The following is a 7,626-nucleotide window of genomic DNA, read 5'->3' as shown; positions in this document are numbered from 1 at the left end:
GCAACACATATAATAATTTAAATTGTAGCATGAACACCATCAGATTAAAGCTTTTTCCTTTTTCATTAAAAGATAAAGCTAAAACATGGCTACAAAATTTAAGACCAGGATCCATTCGTGCTTGGGATGAAATGCAACAACAATTTTTAAAGAAGTTTTTCCCATCTCATAGAACAAACTCTTTCAAGAGACAAATCACCACTTTCACTCAAAAACCAGGAGAAACATTTTACAAATGTTGGGATAGGTATCGAGACTTGCTTAGTACTTGCCCTCATCATGGTTTTGAAACATGGAGATTGGTTTCACATTTCTATGAAGGGTTAACACCTAAAGATAGGCAAATGGTTGAATTGATGTGCAATGGAACTTTTGAAGATAAAGACCCTGATGAAGCAATGAAGTACTTAGACTTGTTAGCTGAAAATGCTCAAAATTGGGACACCGCGGGTACATATGAGGCACCGAGTAAAACTCAACCTCACACATCTAGTGGAGGCATGTACAACCTTAGGGAAGATCATGACCTTCAAGCCAAGTTTGCATCTTTAGCTAGAAAAGTCGAGGCACTAGAATTGAAAAAGAGTGGTCAATTAAAATCCGTTGAAAACATTGTGTGTCAAATCTGTGAAACAAATGAACACTCAACCAACGATTGTCCAACCTTGCCTTCTTTTAAAGAATGTCTCCATGAACAAGCCCATGCTTTAAACAGTTTCCAAAGGCCCAACCACAACCCATACTCACAAACATACAACCCTGGTTGGAGAAATCACCCAAATTTCAATTGGAAGAGTGAGAACAACAATGCACAAACTTCACAATCACCGTTTCAAGCACACCATAATTTCCAAAATTCTCATGGATATGCACCTCCTTATGCTCCACCTCCTAGAAGAAATCTTGAGGAAACATTGCATGCATTCATTGAAAAGCAAGAGACAATCAATACTCAACTTGCTCAAAACATGACAGATTTTAAAGATACTCTTGCTAAATTAACATCTGCTCTCAGTTTCCAAGAGAAAGGTAAGTTTCCATCTCAAACACAACAAAATCCCAAAGGGCAATACAATGCAAATGCAAGTAGTTCCGGAAGCCAACACATGGATCAAGTCAAATCAGTCACTACTCTGCGCAGTGGTAAGGTTATTGAAAAACCCTCTCTTGAACCTTATGAGAAAGATGATGAATCAATCTCTGAGGGTAAGGAAGGGGATGAATCTGAAAATTGCAAAGAAACGACTGATTCACCACCAGCACTTCCATTTCCTCAAGCCATGACCAAACAAAGGAAAGTCAATCACAACTCTGAAATTTATGAAATTTTCAAACAGGTAAGGATCAATATACCTTTGCTGGATGCAATTAAACAGGTTCCTTCCTATGCTAAATTTTTGAAAGATCTATGCACTGTGAAGAGGAAACTGAATGTGAAAAAGAAAGCCTTTCTAGCCGAACAAGTAAGTGCTATTCTTCAAAACAATAATGCTTTGAAATATAAAGACCCTGGTTGTCCTACAATTTCTTGCTTTATTGGAGAGCATAAAATTGAAAGAGCCTTACTTGATCTTGGTGCTAGTGTGAATTTACTTCCATATTCAGTTTTTCAAAGTCTCAATCTAGGTGAGTTAAAACCAACTTCTATATCTCTTTTACTTGCCGATAGATCTGTAAAAGTGCCTAGAGGAATAATTGAAGATGTGTTAGTACAAGTCGATAAATTCATTTATCCTGTGGATTTTATTGTCTTGGACACAGAACCTGTTGAAGCATGTAATTCATTTCCTGTTATTTTAGGACGTCCATTTCTTGCAACTTCTAATGCATTGATTAATTGTAGGAATGGACTGATGAAGCTATCATTTGGAAACATGACATTGGAGATGAATATTTTCAACATTTGCAAGCAACCTGGAGATGATAATGATTTACAAGAAGTAGATCATATTGACGAATTAGTTTATGATCAACTTGAATCTACTTTAAGTAAAAATGAATTGGATGAAACTGAAGATTTGCAAATGATTTATTCTGAGGAAGAAATCACGGATGAAACAAGCACCAAAAATGTTGATGCAAATCTTTTGTCAACAGTGACAACAGATTCGACATCTGACATCACACCAATCGATGATTACTTTCCTAACAAATCCTTACTTTCTCTTAGTTCAATGCCTTGGTATGATAAAAATATCAATTTTCTTGCTTTAGGAGATTTGCCAGCTGATTGGAGTACCCAAGACAAAGAAAAGTTTTTGAACGAAGTGAAGAGCTTTTATTGTGATGACCCTAACTTATTCAAATATTGTCCTGATCAAATATTTCAAAGATTCATTCCCGACAATGAGGTAAGTAGTGTCATTAAACTTTGTCATTCTGAAGCATGTGGAAGTTATTTCTCGTCAAAAAAGACTGCTGCAAAAATCTTTCAAAATGGATTTTATTGGCCCACCATGTTCAAGGACACACATGCATTCTGCAAAACTTGTGAAAATTGTCAAAAGATTGATACTGGTCAAAAAGTTTTGTTTTATGATTCTCAACTCTATGCATTCCCTAAAGAGCTAAGATTAAGATGGACCAATCCTTATGGGGCCTGTGATATTGAGAATTCAATGAATGACAATGATTTTAAGGAAAATGGACATCGTTTGAAAGCTTACTTTGATAATTTTCCTAGTGAAAATGAATCAGCTGGTTTGAATGATCTTGTAGATAAAGGTTGATTATTTTGTTTTTCTCACATTTTCTTTTTTGTGTTTCTTTTTGAGTGATTTTTGCTAGTTTCTCTCACCCCGGTCAAATGGCGGATAACGGTACTCCGTGACTTAAGTCGGTTCTTTCAGTTTCCCACAATAACTGATATTTGTGTATATATTTGTGCAATTCTTTGAATCTCTCTTCCAATTCTCATTTGAAAATGGACACTAATCTTGAAAAATTGAAAAAGTATTTTCCCGCTCTGCCTCAGAATGCGATTACAAAAATTTACCGTGCTAGATGTGCAAGATTGAGATTGTTAATGAATCATGGAATTCCTGAAGATATTCGCTGGTTGATTGAAGCAAAGGTCCGATTATCAGGTGAGTCCTCTAACTTCATTTCACACATGCCTGGAACAGGTAAAAGCACTTTTGCAAAGAAGCGTCGTGCAAAACGACTGGATGTCTGTCATCGATGTGCTAGATGGACTTGTAATACACAATGTCGTTCTTTAGGAATGGTATCTATAAACCGTGAAGATAAAATACAATTCATTAAGGATGGCCTGAGTAAGGAGTCTTTAGATAATCTTCTATTGACTCTTGAGACGCATCCTAGTGGAGATGTGCATCGTGCAATTCATGATTTATGGCCACTATTTCATAAAGAACATGATAGACTTAGTCTTGGGAATCTGACTAAAAAAGACCCTGTTTGCCAGTTTTTAAGAAAACTGGATGGGAAGCCTATCCCCGACCCATAGAGGGCGTTTAAGCCGTTCTTGGACGTAAAACCAAGGGAAGATGTGAGCCACAATCACAACTACCTGTACATACACATGCTTGGTTTTATTATTGTGTTTTGTTGTTTCTTATATTTGTTTCAGTGTGTTTCAGGTTTGTCAGTGTTCGTTATTTCAGGTGATATCTTCTATACTCTATCTTTCTACCTTAGAACATTGAGGACAATGTCTCGTTTTGGTTGGGGGGAGAGGGTAGTAGTTGATAAAAAAAAAATTGTTTTTCATTTCATAAAGCATGTGCATAATTGTTGTTACTAGGATGGCAGAGTAAAGGAGTTCTTTTGTTAAAGTGACTCTTGAGACGCATCTTAGTAACCATTCTTAACAAGGTCTATTATAATACTTCCTGAAATATTCAGGTTTACAAACTCTCGTATTGTTACCACTTAATTCTGCTCATATACTTATTTAACATGTATTTTTAAACCTTAATTTACACACACACACTTTAACATATGATTGTGGGTTGCATATTGGATTATTACATTATTTATGTTCTTTTGTTAAAGGTAACAACTAAGGGAAAGGGATTGTATATAATTAAAAAGAAAAAAAAAAAAAAAAAAAAAAAAAAAAAAAAAAAAAAAAAAAAAAAAAAAAAAAAAAAGAAAAAAAGAAAAAAAAATGATGATAATAAAAATGTAGATAAGTTTGGTTTCGTAGCCTCCCTAACCTAAGCAATTAAGCCCGAAGGGGTGTTTTAACACCTAATACCCTAAAGTCAACTGACTTGGGAGCTATTGGCCCAACGCTTGTTACATGGGTTGAGGAGAAAAGCTTAAGGGAATCAAACATTGCACTATCTACATATCAGTATCTGCGACCCGAGTTACTAAGCTCGTAGGGGTGTCTTAACACCTAATGCCCTAAGACCAACTGGTCTGGGAGTCATTAGCTGAAAGCTCATTACATGGGTTAAAGATGCATGATGTTTTTAAAGTATATGTATATAGAGTTAAAAAAAAAAAAAAAGACAAAAATAGTAATCCCAACCCAAGGAAGTTAACCTTAAACATTAGAACAAAAATTTTGTTTTCTTCCAAGAAAAGCCCCATAATTATGTGTTGATACATTGAGCACAAAAGAAAGGTTTATTAATATCTTGTTAAGAGGTATTGAGCAGATATATAAATTTAATGAGAGTTTGTTTATCTGGATAGACTAATGGAAGTTAAATGATGAATACCTTGCTTTGTGAAATTTGCAAATTTGTTTTCTATTTTAACGCTTTGATTACTAGGGACTAGTAATAAGCTGGTTGGGGGGTGTGATTAGTACTTAAAAGTGCATTTTTATCATGGTTTTATATCATCATTTTGCACTTGAAGTATCAATAACTCCTTAACTAAAATATGTTTTATAATAATGTATCTAATAATATAAGATACCTATAATTTATGGTAAATGTCTATTTTTAATGCAGGCCTATCACATAAATGAAAGGATTGATTGATGACTTGAAGAACTTAAATTGCAAGGATAAAGAGATGGCCAAACTTAGAAAAGAGATGTCGGTGCAATCCAAACCGGTTATAATTTGTACAATTAACCTCCATGTGGTTCGACCCTGGTCTTGCCGGGTTATTTATTACTTCGACACTCCTGCACTTGGGAGAAGACATCAATCTTTTAGTCGTGTCATCCTTGTTCCTCATTAAGTTATCCTATAACTGATTTTCCCCCTTCCCAAAGTCTCTTAAGAGTAAACCGGTTTGGTCTCCTTAATTTTATTTAGTGTTGGTCGGCCTCTTGTTCAAGTTTTCGTTAGGATTTACATTTTTTATCCAAAGTTGGTTGGTTTTTCACCCCTTAATTCTTCCTAGTATGGTTCGGCCAAAGACAAGAATTGTCAAGTTTTACAAAACACATGGATTCATCAGCGCACCCAGCCATCGTTAAATTAGAAATTGTCAATAAAAGCCAAGTAGCTTCTGACTCAGAAATCATCAAATAAACTGATTTCATAGCTGACGCATGGATTTGTCAGCGCACACAGTCTTTATTGACTTAGAAGTCATCAACGACAACTGTGTCGCTGCCGATTCAGAAATCAACAACAAAAAACTATGTCACTGCTGATTCAGAAATCGATAATGAAAACTAAGTCGCTGTCGATTCAAAAGTCAACAGTGACGATGGAATGGTTTCCATCTTTACCCCTTTTTTTGTGATTACAATATTTGAAAGTATAAATGTTTAAATTTGTAATAAATAATTAATTTTGATATTATTTTAATTTATTTTATATATTTGATTTTAATTTTTTTAATTATTCTTCTACTTTTGGTCATTATACATATTTTTAAAAATATTATAATTTATTACTAACGAGGTTATTGACAAAACACTTCTACATGTATATTTTAAAAAGTTGAAAAATAATTACTATAAATGTCATTGTTATTATTAACTCTCTAATGGAATTATAGATGGTATTCCTTTGGCAATATGTTACATTTACAAATGGATATACTAACAGAAAAATAAAAACACTGATGTAATTGCATACAGTGTTCTGTTAGTTGTATGACAAACATTCCAAGGAAAATACCAATGGAATGAAGCAATTAAATTTTTTTGACGTGTAATTATTAACAAGAGTTTTGTTGATTAATGGTTTTTATTCATGAGTTCATCGGTAAAATACTTATCAACAGACTATGAGTGTAAATACCGACAAAAAATTTCATCAATAAAACTATAAAATCTGGTAATGCGAGTTGTGAATTGAACAGAGCAATATCCATTATCTATCCAAAACCTAATTTTATCCATGTAATCTATACTCCAATCCATTATGAACTCAAACTATTTATAAAATATTATACCATTCACCAATATCCATTCAATTCCAATGAAATTGATATTTTGTAAAGACTTGTTTGGAACTAAATTATATGCTAGATTGAATTCAACTTATAAGCATATTTTGATAACTTATTATAATTTTTATGTTTGAGATAAAATACTAAGCCATATAATTGCATTCAATTATACTATTTGTAATACTTATGGAAATAAATTAAATTAATAATCTTAAATATTCTGCTCTTAATTCAAAAATTATTTTTGTTACAACATAACTTCTCTTTACCCTACTATTTATCGATATCTCCATTTGATAATTTCTTAGTAGTGTTGAATGTAGTGAGCATGTTTGGATCGCGTTCCTAAAAGTTTTAATTTTTTTGCTTAAAATGAATTTTTTTATGTTTTGAGATCGTTTTAATGTGTTAATATTAAAAATAATTTTTAAAAATAAAAAATTTTATTTTAATATATTTCTAAATAAAAAATACTTTAAATCATTATCACTACCACAATCAAAATAATCACTTAGCATTGAGAAATCACTTTTGCTATCTTCTTCACGATAATTAAGCACTTGAAACATGTTAATTTACTATCAGAATCAAGCAGTCGAGGCTTCCAATTTCAAGTCCATTCAATGATGGGCTATAATTGAAGAAATACCTCATAAACAACTTGCATAACATTTGTCAAGATCCCATCTCAAATCTAATTAGGAAAAATTTATAAATAAGAGTATTTGGAAATATGGTTATAGTTATAATTAATTTTTTTAATATTTTTTATTTAAAAATATATTAAAATAATATTTTTTATTTTTTAAAAATTATTTTTAACGCCATTATCAAAATAATTTAACTATTGCTATCTTTTTTTATGGTAATTAAGCACTTGAAACATGTTAATTTACTATCAGAATCAAGCACTCGAGGCTCCCAAGCTGAAGTCCATTCATTGATGGGCTATAATTGAAGAAATATCTCATAAATAACTTGCATAACATTTGTCAAAATCCCATCCCAAATCAGACTAGGAAAAATTTATAAACAAGAGTGTATAGGAATGTAGTTTTTTTTTTAAATATTTTTATTTAAAAATATATTAAAATAATACATATTTTTTAAAAATTATTTTTAACTCTATTATATCAAAATAATTTGAAATATAAAATATATTAATTTAAAAAAAATATTATTTTTTTAAACACAAAACCAAATAACAAAAATAAAAAACCCTTAAAAACCAATTTATAAGAAAGTTGAAGCTCAATCTTGACTGATAAACTAGGGATCTTATCGCAAAATTCC

Source organism: Populus euphratica, unplaced genomic scaffold (assembly GCF_000495115.2).
Source record: "Populus euphratica unplaced genomic scaffold, PopEup_1.0 scaffold534.1, whole genome shotgun sequence".
NCBI classification, from domain to species: Eukaryota; Viridiplantae; Streptophyta; class Magnoliopsida; order Malpighiales; family Salicaceae; genus Populus; species Populus euphratica.
Note: the sequence above shows the minus strand (reverse complement) of the source record.